Source organism: Eptatretus burgeri, chromosome 10 (assembly GCF_056783735.1).
Source record: "Eptatretus burgeri isolate ZD-2024b chromosome 10, Ebu_testis_v1, whole genome shotgun sequence".
NCBI classification, from domain to species: Eukaryota; Metazoa; Chordata; class Myxini; order Myxiniformes; family Myxinidae; genus Eptatretus; species Eptatretus burgeri.
Genome location: NC_140970.1, coordinates 102967708 through 102983225, shown reverse-complemented (window position 1 = coordinate 102983225; position 15518 = coordinate 102967708). Strand labels below are relative to the sequence as shown.

The following is a 15518-nucleotide window of genomic DNA, read 5'->3' as shown; positions in this document are numbered from 1 at the left end:
ATTTTCCATCATAGTGCACTGTGACACAACCTGAGAGTTTCCCGTTAAAAGTTGGTGTAGATTTTAAAATAGCTGACTCGATACGGTGTTCCTCGCTAAAGGCCCTGTCACACCTTGACAATTTAGCCAGCGTATGCCGACGTATGAAAAATTTGTCTAAAACGCTGGCACATGTCGAATACGTATGGGTAAGTTTTGTATACGTAAAGAGCACGCTGGCATACGTCGTAGTACACTGGCATACGTCGTAGTACGCCGAGCTCGTCGACAAATTTTAACATGCTTGAAATTTTTTGACGTATGCCAGCGTATGATGACTCACACGTTCCGCATACACTGGCCATAAGTTGTAGGCACGTTACGCGATCGTTGACACACGTTACTTGTAAGTTACTCATAAGCTGAAACACGTCAAGGTAATGGTTAGCGTCAGTGTTCCAGACTCCCTGGTTTTTTTTTTTATTTTTTCTTCGGTATGACGGTGATGTTGACACTTCGATTTCTAGTGCGGTTATAATACAATACTAGCCGAAACCCCATCACAGACGGATTCCGTTCATTCAACCACCCTCACCAGCTCACCCACACTCGAGGGACATGGACTGGACAGGGCGTGCTTGCCCCCTCCTACTCATCCCCCGCCCCTGCCCCATTCCCCCCCTGCCTTAAATTTGGTTACCCCCGCCCAAAAATTTAATCACCTCGCCCCCGCGTCTCTTGATTCCCCGCCCCACTTGTCCCCACCCCCTGTCCACCCCCTTACACTCAACCCCACCTAATTCACCCCAGCCCCCGCACACTCATCCCCCACCCCATTCCCCCCTGTATCCCGCTTTCAATTTGCTTACCCCCACCCAAAAAATGTGCTTACCTTGCTCCCCGCCTCTTCACTCCCTGCCCCCTTCACTCCCTGCCCCCGTCTCTTCATCCCCCGCCCTCGCCTCTTCACTCCTCGCCCCCGTCTCAACGAAAAGTGTTTATTCTGCTTCAGAGTTGAAGGTTGACTATTGCCACTATGTGCGATGCACTCTTACAGGTACGAAGTTTCTTTCAGTCCAGGTCACAGTACCGAGAAAAACGTGACGCGACAGCGAGGAGGAGCACAAAATTGGTCCTTCAGTATTAATATATAGATAATTAATAGGCTGCCGCTCAACGATTTAAATCATAACCGCACTAGAAATCGAAGTGTCAACATCACAGTCATACCGAAGAAAAAAAACCCCAAAAAACCAGGGAGTCTGGAACACTGGCGCTAACCATTACCTTGACGTGTTTCAACTTATGAGTAACTTACAAGTAATGTGTGTCGACGTGTGTCAACGATCGCATAACGTGCCTACAACTTATGGCCAGCGTATGCGGAACATGTGTCATACGCTGGCATACGTCGAAAAATTTGTCTACGTACTCAGCGTACTAAGACGTATGCCAGCGTGCTCTTAACGTATACAAAACTTACCCATAACGTATTCAACGTGTGCCAGCGTATTCGGCAAATTTTTCATACGTCGCCATAAGCTGGCTAAAACGTCAAGGTGTGACAGCAGCTTGACACTTCGATGTGTAGTGTGGTTATGATTAGAATCTTCGAGCCGCAGCCTATTAATAGCCTACGCCACGTGATCATCGGCGATACGCTGCCGCGCGATATGAATAAGTTAGACTATCATTGGGCATAGGTTGTGAACGCCGACAACACGCTCAGCATTCGTTGATATAAGTTATCTATATGTTATCGAAACGTTCTGTGTACGTTACTAATACGTTATGCATACGTCCAACTCGTTATGAATACATCCAAAACTGGAAAAAAACATCAATAGTTGAGCGTACGCCAGCGTTTTACATACAATTTGATACCCATGCCATACGCTGGCTAAAACGTCAAGATGTGATAGGGCCCTAAGGTTGAATTTGTGTACTTGAAGAGCAGTTTCAGAAATAGGGATGAAAGCATGAAGTTTTTGAGTTCCAGCTATGGTTTTGGCCGTTTTTAACCTTTCTTACAGATTTAGTCCTTCCTCGTCATACGCCTCTTGGATACCGTAACCGAATTCATTTCATTCAAACCATTTCAGCAAAGGCGAAAAGATCTTTTGGAGAAATAATTTGACTGTCGTAAGGTCTACGCAGGCTCTCACATGTTGCTTCTTGTTTGACTGTACCACCCACGCCATCTGACGGGCCCTTGCCATGACTTGTGGCAAAAAAATGCCATTCTGCATCAATACCATACTCTGATTTGTGACGACATAGGTTTATGAAGGCTTCGCAATTCTTATATTGGCCAGCGCAACCTTCTGAGACATAGTAAAGTTTCTTTACATTTCCAAAGCTAGATTTCAAGTGTTCAATGAGCATTCTTTGGAAGAGGTGGACTGAGAACGTCATGAGTATTGCATTCTGATATAATCGTGAACGAATCGTGGTCTAATTTGCCATCGTCCGATTTGAAATAGTAAACCCAGGGGTGACTTGTCGCTTGAGAGCAGTTCCAATGGAATCCTTTGGCCGCATCCTGTATGACAAACGAATAGTTCTCTGAGAAGTCTCCAATAATGACAAATTCTCCTTCACCGATTTCATCTTTCTTATTTTTCAGAAACTGAGATTGGGCCTTGGCAATGAAGTAGTGTCTCACTAATTTCACCACGCGTTCACAGAATTGATTAATGAATTCTTCCAAAGGCAGGACCATGGAGCTCAGTTCAGATCTGTCGGTGGATGTCCAATTTCATCAATATCCTCTAGTTCATAAGCACTCAGTAGCTCAGTTTTGAAGTCTTCAATTGATGGGCAACTTTCAAAAAAATATAATAATGACCGTTTTTACAGCCATTTTTCCCTGCTGTGCAGGGGTTTGGCTTTTTCTTGAGGCAATGTTTTATAGCCGGATGCCCTTCCTGACGCCAACCCTGGTCGCCTCTTACGACACACAGGGATATGGTACACCTATTCCAACCGGGGCATACACTGGGACCAGTACATTGGTACTCATTTCGCCGACCTCGGAAGGATGACAGGCTGAGTCAACCCCCTGGTGTATCAATTCAGTGGCCCAACGGGGCTTGAACTCAGGATCCTGGGATCCCAAGCCGCCACCCTAACCACTAAGCCAACACCAGGCTTGATGGGCAACTTTCACAAGTTCTGAAAAAAAAAACATGCCGGTTGTGCTGGGTTACAAACTATGTGTGCTATCACATGATGATAGCTCGGAAGTTCGGCTATCTGTGGCATTTTAGGACCAAACATCATGAGTTTCACATTTTGATGTATCGTACATACACATACACTGTGTGTACTGCCTGAACCGGCCAGGACACACTCCGAGGGACGGAGCATGGTGAACTTCGCGAATCCAACTTTCAAGCCAGGGTTCTTCTCTTTGAATTTCTGAAACAGTTCCTTGAGATTGTTTAGTATCAGGCACTTTTGAATTTTGTCTTTTCCATGTTCATTCCTGACCACCACACAGTCCTTTTTTTCCCGGCATTATTCAGCCGACTTCATCACTTCGGTAAAATTCGGTTACGGCGGATTTCACTTCATCAGGCAATATTTTACCCTGTTTGGGATTTGAAGACGATAGCATACCATTTTCTTTCTCTAAATTTTTGGCTTCCACAGCCATTCTTTGGGAGCAACTGAATTCACTCATCATCCCTCTGATGCTCATATTCCAAGCAAATATTGTCAGTATACGTATTTGCACTGAACGGCTCGAAACAACGTATTTTTCTTTCAGGCTTTTGATCACCTCTGGCATTCAGTTTTCATCACATTTTGACTCTGTATTTTGTGTTTTCTCTGCAGTGCTTGGTCCAGCAACTAGTTCTAATTTCTTTGGCACAGAATCTTCCACTTTACTTCGCTTTTCAGGAATGTACCTTGGGTTCCTTTCCTCCTTTCGTTTGTCGAATGGGCTTTTGCCCATCATCGATAACGACTGGTTTAAAGAGGTCAACTTCTGCTTCTCGCTCAAAAACCTCCTCGTCCTCATCTGTCAAAATAGATTCTGCAATGCCTTCGATAGTACCTTCTGATGATAATTTCGAACTGGTCGAAGATGATTCCTCAATACGCTCTGGTGACAACTGAGAAAGTTTTTTTCTGCACGAAGTACAAAGTCTGTCATTTTTTTTTCACCTTTGAAGAAAATTTCATCAACATATCATTTGACACATTGCGAAGATCTTTTCGTTTTATGGCAACTGAACGGATCGCAACAGTATTTTCGGAACTCCTTTCGATCTTCAGTCGCCATGCTTACCGGAAAATATGCAAAAACTGAGATTAGCCCATTTATACCTTAATTCGATGATGGTTATACAAAAAATGTACACTTAAAAATCAATAGACACAAAAGGCAGAATAATTTTTCGGAAATGATGGAATATATATAGTCCAGAGATGATGATTGTCAATTTCAGACATAAAGTCGCCTGCCAGCAGGTGACGTCATTGGAACGATGACGGCAAACGTCGCCTAATGTCGAATCAAGAATGAGTGATATGTGGACCCTGAACAATAAAACCATCATCACACTTGAACCCATTGAGATCCCATTTTAATTTATGCTGAGGTGTTGGAGTATATGAAGGGGTATTCTCACACGAAAAAAATTGGGATCATCGGTTTGGCTGGAGGGCGGGGGCCCAAGGTCAAAGGGCGCCCCAAACTATAACTTTTTTAATTACTGTTTCGGAGTGATTTTATTTCACGCGATTCGAAAGATCTTGCTTTTACGAGCATTTTGATACCAAGATCATCCAAATCGGACCACTACAACCTGTGATATGGCCACTGGGAGATTGTGGGTCAACCAGGGGCGCCCAAATTTGGGGAGGGGCCCTAAAACGGGCCCCGATGGGCCTCCTAGGTCTGAAAATTGACACAATGTTTCACCATGGATACAAACACTTGCACAAAAAAGAAAAGAGTGAAATCTGAGACGATGTGTCAAAATTTCGCTGAAAAATGTGTACACTTGACATGGAACACCCCTGCTATACCTTCTGAAGCATTATTTAGACAATAGCGCACTGCAGGAAGTAGTATATTGCTCTCATAATGGCGAGAAAAAGACAATTAACAAAGGAAGACAGACAGACCATTATAACACTTAAAAGTGTTGGTCTTTCCTTTAGAGAAATTGCAAAGTAAGCCAAGGTGTCAGTGAGTACAGTTTCCTACACCATCAAAAGGCACTTGGAAACTGGAGGAAACTCTGACAGGAAGAGGTCTGGCAGACCCAAATCCACAACACAATCAGAAGACAAGTTTCTGAGAGTCAACAGCTTGCGTGATAGGCGGCTCACAGGACAACAGCATCAAGCACAGCTTAACATTGGTCGAAGTAAAGAAGCCTCAGTTTCAAATGTGAAGAGAAGACTTCGAGCTGCAGGTTTGACAGGTCGAGTGGCAGTAAGAAAGCCATTGCTAAGATGGCAAAATAAGAAAAAGAGGTTTGCCTGGGCCATGAAGCACCGCCAGTGAACTACTAAAAACTGGAAGAAGGTCTCATGGATCGATGAATCAAAATTTGAAATCTTCGGTTCATTACGTAGGGTTTTTGTATGCCATCAATTCGGCGAAAGGATGGTTTCTCAGTGTGACACCAACTGTCAAACATGGAGGAGGAAGCGTGATGATCTGGGGCTCTGTTGCTGGATCCAGAGTTGGTGACTTGCATAGAGTGACTGGACCCTGAACAGCATTTTGCAGCACGATGCAATACCCTCTGGTCTACGCCGAGTTGGTCAGGGGTTCATCCTACAGCAAGATAACGACCCAAAACATACCTCCAGGCTATGTCAGAACTACTTTGCAGGAAAAGAACAAGACTGTAGGCTTCAAGTCTTGGAATGGCCAGCACAGTTTCCAGACTTAAACCCCAACGAGCTGGTTTGGGATGAACTGGACAGAAGGGTGAAAGCAAAGCAACCTTCAAGTGCAACACATTTGTGGGAACTTCTGCAACAGTGTTGGGAAGAACTTTCCAAACAATATTTGATTTCCATTGTAGAAAGAATGCCATGAGTATGTTCGGCTGTTATATCTGCAAAAGGTGGCTACTTTGATGAGTCAAAAATTTAGATTGAAATGTTTCCAACAAAACGATCATACGATTTCTCCTTTTATCTGCAATTGTTTATTTGTTCAATGCTTTAATTTCAGAGTACAGCGAAACATTAAACTGCTTAAATTTCAGTAAAAACTGGAAAAATGGGGGTGTTCTAAAACTTTTGACTGGTAGTGTATACATATATATATATATATATATATATATATATATATATATATATATATATATATATATATATATATATATATATATATATATATATATATATACATATATATATACATATATATATACATATATATATATACATATATATATATATATATATATATAAATATATATAAATATATAAATATATATATATATATATATATGTACGTACAGTATATAGTTACGGATTTCAGAATCCGGTCTGATGAATACATCCACACATCCAGATCCTTTTTTAAATTTCCTTAAATGCATGCCCAGATTAGCCCCAATCCCATGTCTAATGGGATTTTAAATGTGGTGTGTTGAGAAGGGTAAAGAATAGATCCCTCTCTTATGGGAAGCTTTTTTTCTTTACGACACACGTCTATGCACATATTTCTTTCACGAGCGCTGATGCCCGCCCTTTTTCGATCAGCTTTGACCGCAAGGAATAATAAGGAGAGCACGGGTTGTCATGGGAATGGTGTGCAAGTGGGGCGGGGCGAGTCTGGGGGGGGGACTCTGTGCCCACATATATAAAAAGAGGAGGTGGTCCATTCTGAGGGAGCAAGCAAGGAAGCAAGTGAGCGTGCGGGTGTCTGACCAGTGCCAACGAGACAATTTGTTAGTCAATTCGTCCTTTCCAGTGCTGAAGCAAGCGAGTGAGCATGTGGGTGTCTGACCAGCACCAATCCCGAGACGATTTGTCAGTCAGTTTGTCCTTTCCAGTGCTTGAGCAAGCGAGCGTGTGGTGTGCGTGTGGGTGTGAGCAGCGCGGACAACGAGTGAGGCACGGGTCAGTCACCGAGTGAGGCAAGGGTTGGTCACCAACGGACCGTGTGGGTCACTGGACGTCACCAGTTTCGTGAAGTGTGAGGAGCTGCCCGTGTCGCAGAACCAGGGTCTAAACCCGCGACAGACGATCTCGGTGCCCCCCAGACGTCGACTGGCGTTCAAAGCTGTTGGCGAGTGGGTGCATGCACGGCAAGGCTGGGTGCTGGCGACGGACAAAACACGCACACACACATTTCACAACGTTTTCACTTCACGGACGACTTCTCTCTAGTGAGCGAGACGTCTCTTCTCCCCCCCCCCCCCCCCCAAATGATCTGCTGTGTACCCTAGTCTGTGTTTAGTTGTAAGCAAGTCAAACCCTGATAAGCATCTGTTCTCTGTCCCTTTCCTGCCATTTCGATTGATTTTGCCTGATTATTTATTTATTCATTTTGATTGCTTTGGAATTTATTCACTTATTTACCTCAGGAAATAAAAAGTTCTTTTTATTTATTTCTTTTCTTATTAAATCATTTGTTGACTTCCAACCTGTCCGTGTTTGTCCTTTCCTTCCATTGGTCTAGCATTGTCCAAACCTAGATAGACTGGGAGGTAATTACCACAGATTTGACCAAAAATAGTTGGCACGCACCAGCAGTTAAAACACTCGGCCACCCTAATTAAGATCTAATCAAAATAAGATTGGTGCTTTGCCGAGGACGCGCTCCCGTTCAGGTAACCACGTGACCTCTAGTTAAACAGCATAATTAGATGGTGGACACTGGAACTCGTGGTTAACTGGGTGGCGTCCGCGGTTTTAAAACAACCCACCATACTGCAACATTAATTGTGAGCGGTGGCCCCAGGTCCGGCTCTTCCGAGGACTAATCCCCGAGTGACAAACTGGGGTCTCGGTATCTGTGGCCGTAATATATATATATATATATATATATATATATATATATATATATATATATATATATATATATATATATATATATATATATATATATATATATATATATATATATATATATATATATATATATATATATATCTTCTTCTTCCTCTTTCGGCTTGCTCCCGTTAGGGGTCGCCACAGCGGACCAACTGTCTCCATTTCGCTCTATCCTCCACATCTTCCATTGACACTCCAACCACCCGCATGTCCGCCCTCACCGCATCCATGAACCTCTTCTTTGGCCTTCCTCTTCTCCTCCTGCCTGGCGGCTCCATCTTCAATATCCTTCTCCCGATATACTCCGTTTCCCTCCTGTGCACATGTCCAAACCATCTCAATCTCGCCTCTCTCACTTTGTCTCCAAACCGTCCTACCTGCGCTGTCCCTCTAATACACTCATTTCTTCTCCTGTCCATCCTCGTCACTCCCAACGAGAATCGCAGCATCTTTAACTCTGCCACCTCCAGCTCTGCTTCCTGTCTTTTTGTTAGCGCCACCGCCTCCAAACCATACAACATAGCTGGTCTCACTACCGTCTTGTATACTTTCCCCTTCACTCTTGCAGCTACCCTTCTGTCACAAATCACTCCTGCGACTCTTCTCCACCCACTCCATCCTGCCTGCACTCTCTTTTTCACTTCTCTCCCACACTCTCCGTTACTTTGGACAGTTGATCCCAAGTATTTAAACCAATCCACCTTCCCCACCTCAACTCCTTGCAACTGCACCATACCACCACCCTCCCTCTCATTTACGCACATGTACTCCGTCTTACTCCAACTGACTAACATTCCCCTTCTCTCCAGTGCGTACCTCCACCTCTCAAGGCTCGATTCAGCCTGCTCCATACTCTCCCTACAGATCATGATGTCATCCGCGAACATCATGGTCCATGGAGACTCCAGTCTGATCTCGTCCGTCAACCTGTCCATCACCATTGCAAACAGGAAAGGGCTCAGAGTCGATCCTTGGTGCAATCCCACTTTAACCTTAAACCGGTCCGTCATTCCTACCGCACACCTCACCGCTGTCACACTGTCCTCGTACATATCCTGCACGATCCTCACATACTTCTCCAACACTCCCGACTTCCTCATACAATACCACAACTCCTCTCTTGGCACCCTATCATAAGCTTTCTCTAAATCCACAAACACACAATGTAACTCTTTCTGGCCTTCCCTATACTTCTCCATCAACATTCTCAAAGCAAAAATTGCATCAGTGGTGCTCTTTCCTGGCATAAACCCATATTGCTGCTCACAGATCATCACCTCTCCTCTCAACCGAGCTTCCACTACTCTTTCCCACAACTTCATGGTGTGGCTTAACAACTTTATCCCTCTGTAATTTCCACAGCTCTGCACATCACCCTTATTCTTGAAAATCGGAACCAGTACACTTAATCTCCACTCCTCCGGCATCCTCTCACTTTCCAAGACTTTATTAAACAATCTGGTTAACAACCCCACTGCCATGCCTCCACTGGTATACCATCTGGGCCAACCGCCTTTCCACTTTTCATCTTCTTCATAGCAGTCCTCACTTCATCCTTACTGATCCACCCCACTTCCAGATTCACTATCTCCACCTCTTCCAACCTTCTCTCTCTCTCATTTTCTTCATTCATCAGCTCCTCAAAGTACTCCATCCACCTTCTCAACACACTCTCCTCGCTCGTCAGCACATTCCCATTTGCGTCCTTTATCACCCTAACCTGCAGCACATCCTTCCCAGCTCGGTCCCTCTGTCTTGCCAATCGGTATAAATCCTTTTCCCCTTCTTTTGTATCCAACTTCTCATACAGCTCGTCATATGCCTTTTCCTTGGCCTTAGCCACCTCTCTTTTTGCTTTTCGACGCCACTCCTTGTACTCCTGCCGACTTTCTTCATCTCTCTGACTATCCCACTTCTTTTTCGCCAACCCCTTCTTCCTTATACTTTCCTGTACTTCCTCGTTCCACCACCAAGTCTCCTTATCTTCCTTCCTCTGTCCAGATGTCACACCAAGTACCTTCCTAGCTATCTCCCTCACAACTTCTGCTGTCGTTACCCAATCATCCCACCCATCTTTACCACCATCCAATGCCTGTCTCACCTCCTCCCTAAATTTCACGCAACAGTCTTCCTCCTTCAGCTTCCACCATCTGGTCCTTGGTTCAGCCCTCACTCTCTTCCTCAACCTCACCTCTAAAGTCATCCTCCAGACCACCAATCGATGCTGTCGAGCTACACTCTCCCCTGCCACAACCTTACAGTCACTAATCTCTTTCAGGTTGCATCTCCTACTTAAGATGTAATCCACCTGTGTGCACTTTCCTCCACTCTTGTATGTCACCCTGTGTTCCTCCTTCTTCTTGAAATACGTGTTTACCACTGCCATTTCCATTCTTTTTGCAAACTCTACCACCATTTGCCCTTCCACATTTCTCTTGTTGAGACCGTACCTCCCCATCACCTCCTCATCCTCTTTATTCCCTTCCCCAACATGTCCATTGAAATCTGCTCCAATCACCACTCTTTCATCCTTGGATACACTCTCCACCACTTCATCTAACTCACTCCAGAAATCTTCTTTATACTCCATCTCACACCCCATATGTGGGGCATATGCACTGATGACATTCATCATCACCCCTTCAATTTCCAACTTCACACTCATCACTCGGTCAGACACCCTCCTCACCTCCAATACCCTCTTGACATGATCTTCCTTCAGGATTATCCCGACACCATTTCTCCTCCCATCCACACCATGGTAGAACAGTTTGAAACCACCTCCAATGCTCCTCGCCTTACTCCCCATCCACTTGGTCTCTTGTACACACAGTATGTCCACCTTTCTTCTCTCCATCATATCAGCCAACTCTCGCCCTTTGCCAGTCATCGTCCCAACATTCAGAGTTCCAACTCTCACCTCCACACTTCTACCCTTCCCCCTCTCCCACTGCCTCCGGACTCGCCTTCCCCGTCTCCTTCTCCTCCTTCGCCCAGCAGTAGCACAATTTCCACTGGTACCCTGCTGACCACCGGTACCGGTGGCGGTCGTTGGTAACCCGGGCCTCGACCGATCCGGTATGGAAATTCGTTTTGTTGTCCGCATAATGATTTGGCATAGGTTTTTACGCCGGATGCCCTTCCTGACGCAACCCTGGTCGCCTCTTACGACACACAGGGATATGGTACACCTATTCTAACCGGGGCATACACCGGGCCCAGTACAACTGGTGCTCATTTCGCCGACCTCGGAAGGATGGCAGGCTGAGTCAACCCCCTGGTGTTTTCGACTTGGTTTATATATATATTATATAAATATATATATATATATATATATATATATATATATATATATACACATTATATACATATATACACATATATATACACATTATATATATATACATATACATACATATATTAATTCAGTGTCCCAACGGGGCTTGAACTCAGGACCTCTTGGGTCCCACCAAGCCACTGCCCTTACCACTGCGCCAACACCAGGCTACATATACACATATATACATATATACATATATACATATATACATACATATATATTTTGTTACGAATTCGCGCCCGCCAGCGTGCGAGCGGCCGCGTAACTCCAATCGCAACCGAGTCGCCCACCGGACGGACAATTCAGTCGTGACCCTCCTGGAACTACCGCCAGGAGCCAGTCACGGGTGGGGGTTTAACCTCACTACGATCGTGCCAATTGCCCACCCACGCACGATAGGGTTGCTCGCCAAATTCGACCTACCCAAGTACCTGCACGAGTAGTCGACCGGGCGATCATACCTCGCCGCAGATCGGCCAAGGACACGAACCGCTTAAGCGGTCCGTTCCGTGCTACAGTGATAACCGAGCGGTGTTATCGCCGACCTCGACGGATCAGATTCTCTTCTTTACCCGGGTGTTCTAAACCCACTACTAATTTATTCTGCGATTCAAGATGGCACTTTCAATGGGGAAAGAGACGACGAACGGGATACATTTCACACAAGGGCATTTATTACAAAGCACATATTGCACACACAACACAAGCAAGGAATCATGCAATATACAAGAAAAGCGTTACCACCGAATACGAGCAATGTACAGTCACTTACACAGGTCTAACTTATAGGGACACGGCGCCACAGCAGTCATACAAAAGCAAAAGAAATGGAAAGAAAAGACCCCCTCACAGACAAGGGGGTCAGGCTGGACCACTGGGGTCTTTATGACACGGGACCTGAGAGACCGAACGGGTCCCGCGAGACCGTAGCAGGTTACCTGCCTCCTCGAGGGGCGATGGTCGGCGAGCCCTCTCCGGAACTCTCCTCTCGTGCGCGCCTCGACCCGGGACCACTGCTCGCAACCCTCATGACTTGGCGCCCAGAGGGAGAGACGAGCCTTCGACGATCCAGAGCCCGAAGAGTCCAAACACGACGTCCCAGGCAGGAGAGAGGAAGAATCCAACACGATGATGCAGGCAGGAGAGAGGAGGAATCCATTGCGATGATCCAGGCAGGAGAGAGTATGAATCCAACGCGATGATCCAGGCAGGAGAGAGAGACTTCGACCCTGGCGACCAAGGGAGAGAGTGATGTCGACGGAGAGAGAGGAAAATCCAACACGATGATCCAGGCAGGAGAGAGAGAGAGAGCTCAAACACGACGTCCACCAAGAGAGAGGATGGCATCGACGACCCAGACAGAGAGAGTGACGTCGACCCTGGCGACCAAGGGAGAGAGTGACGTCGACGGAGAGAGAGGAAGAATCCAACACGATGATCCAGGCACGAGAGAGAGAGAGCGAGCTCGACCCTGGCCACCAAGAGAGAGAGAGAGAGAGAGAGAGAGAGAGAGAGAGAGAGAGCGAGCTCGACCTTGCCCACCAAGAGAGAGGAGCACTCGACCCCGACAGAGAGAGAGGAAGAATCCAACACGAAGATCCAGGCAGGAGCGAGGCCGAGCCCACGCGCGGTCCACCCTATATAGAAAAAAAGCTTCCGAAGGCCTCAACCCTAACCCAAGCCAAACAGGACCCAAAGGTCTGCTGAACGATTACTCTCTGCCGAAGCAAAAAGCTTACGACTCAAGAACAAAGAAAGGATCTCCCCTGATTCTTCTCTGCCCCCCCTCCCCCACGCCCGGCATGACTCATGCCCTCGTGATCCATCTCCCGCTCAACCACGGGTGGGAGGGAGTTGTTGACATCATGAATCATGGGACGGCAGGGTTCTTCTTCCTCTTCGCAGAAGAGGGGGGAGGGATGTCTCCATTGTTCGTTCCCAAACTATTAAATCGATCCGCAGCGCATCTAATCGATTTCTGAACATTCAAACAATGAAAGGTGAGCTATCTAGGGAACAAGCACTTATCGATATGGCTGACTAAAAGAATCTGTATGTTGTGTGCAATCAAATTCCAAATTCGTAACAATATATATATATACAGTAATCCACCGTTTCTCGCGGGGGTTACGTTCCAAACCTCCCCGCGCTAAGTGAAAATCCGCGATGAATGGACGCCTCCCCCCCCCCCCAAAAAAAAAATCGACTCGTCTGGTCTGGTCGGTTTGGGAGCGATTGGGTTTGAGGTGTCTGAGATCGACTAGTCTGGTCTGGTCGGTTTGGCAGTGATTGGGTTTGAGGTGCCGGAGATCGACTAGTCTGGTCTGGTCGGTTTTGAGGTGCTGGGTATGAGCAGTGCTCGTCCAACAGCGGCAAACCTTTTTCCTTCCCGAAGCATATATAGAGCACCTTTACCTTAACCTTCTCCTGGAGCATCCCAGGACCTTCCTCTGGCGCTTCGGTTCCTTGCCAGAAGCCTTAGAAGGTGCAGGGCATTTGGGCGGCATCGTGGGGCTTGGAGAAAAAAAAACGTAGAAAATATTCGAAGTTCACAAGCGAAACTTTGTCTCATGCGTTGTGTGACTGGTCGAGCACCACGCGTTATAATTTATTGCTTAAATAATTTTTATTTTATATATTATTACCACGATGTACCGGGGGAATCCGCAGAAAAAAATTAGTTACGTTCCAAGGGAAAACCCGCGATGAACCAGGGGCGGGATAGGTGAACCGCGATGAAGCGGGGGTTGACTGTGTGTGTGTATATATATATTTATATTTTTTTGCAGTTCTGGGAAGCGCATCCCTCCAAAGCAATAGCAACCGTCATACAGCGGTCCCTAAACAGTTATTCCATTAATATACGTTCAGACAGACCCTTCCAACTCTTTTTTTTCTACTCTTATTCCTGAGGTAAATCCCAGCCACGTGCACCCTTCGCTGCGAGATGGGTCCTCAGCGAAGGCCAATCAGGCATTATGCCGGACACCCCTCTGCAGAAATCACAGCCTGCCAAATGCATGTGCAGCGGTAATTTCCACATACTGGACAGAAAGCCCACCCCACAACGCGCCCACGCTGCACGGAACACATACCAAAGAGATGGAAGAAATGGCACCCTAAATGCATCTTGCAAAGCGCACGCGGCCGTGCCCTCTCCAACCCATTTCCAAATCTCCGTCTAATAATTATATCCAATCCTTTCCCTCAATTCCCTGACACAGATCAGGGCTGACACCATGCATCACACCACCTCTGATAACCGCGAACACCATGCTCAATGGCGGGCGGATCCGCGCGCTGACCACGTGTACAATGGCGGACTCACGCGCAGCCTGTGAAACTTCATCATCATATAGAACGGGGCACGAATAACACACATCTTTGGTCGGGTCTGCGCATGGGGTTACAATAACGTCTTACCGTCAGTCTTTGCTTGCCACGACGGCCACAAATGTCTCCCGCGGACGGCAGACATCTTCCCGCACCTCCACCTTGATGCAGCTGCTACCAGGCAGAGGCATGATGTGCGGCCGGATCGCTCAGGCCGCGTGGCGCACCACGGAGCAGGCACATTGACCAGCACCAACCGCGGGTCGCCGGGGCACGGCATGGGGTTCAGTGCAGGGCGATTCATGTCACGGTGCTTGGAGCGAGACGATTCCGCAGCTTGGAACCATCTGGCCGGAAGTGAAGTGGAGCCGCTTCTGGTTATGGCGGCCGGGGCCCAACCAGAGTGCCCGATTTGGGTGACGACACCGCTTGGGGTCATCGCCCCTGCCCCGCACCACCGGATCTATAAAAGGGCAGGTCAGTGGGGAAGTCAGTCATCATTCGTGTGTCATTGTTCCTGCTCTTTGCTCTTGTCTGCTAGTTCCTGAGTTCCTGCGCACCGTTCCTGCTCGCTCAGTCCTGTCGATTTGTCTTGCTCGTCCAGGCCTGGAATTAATCTTTAACCATTCGCCTGCTGACTCCACCTTTCTGCACCACTTCTCCACCCTTCTTTACCAATTCATCTGCTGACTCCACCTTCTTCACCGCCTTGCCGCCCTTCTCCGCCTCTCTCCACCCATTGGCTTCTAACTCCACCCAAGTCCCTCCCTTCACGCCCAACGGTCGCATCTCATTTTCTCGACCGACGCCAGCTGCACAAAGCAAGAGA

At 46.8% G+C, this 15518-nt stretch overlaps 1 protein-coding gene across 3 annotated transcripts in view; it reads right to left on the bottom strand.

Annotated features, from left to right (window-relative positions):
* Nucleotides 1–15518, bottom strand: part of LOC147019330 (calcium-binding protein 39-like) — a 103357-nt gene that overhangs the window by 81880 nt on the left and 5959 nt on the right. Inside the window, exon 2 of one of the 3 annotated variants that reach the window (XM_085899752.1) lies at nucleotides 14780–15152. The exons of the other annotated variants lie outside the window; for them this stretch is intronic. The gene's annotated coding sequence lies outside the window, so the exon portion shown is untranslated. The remainder of the gene's footprint in view (nucleotides 1–14779; nucleotides 15153–15518) is intronic. 3 annotated transcript variants of the gene reach the window in all.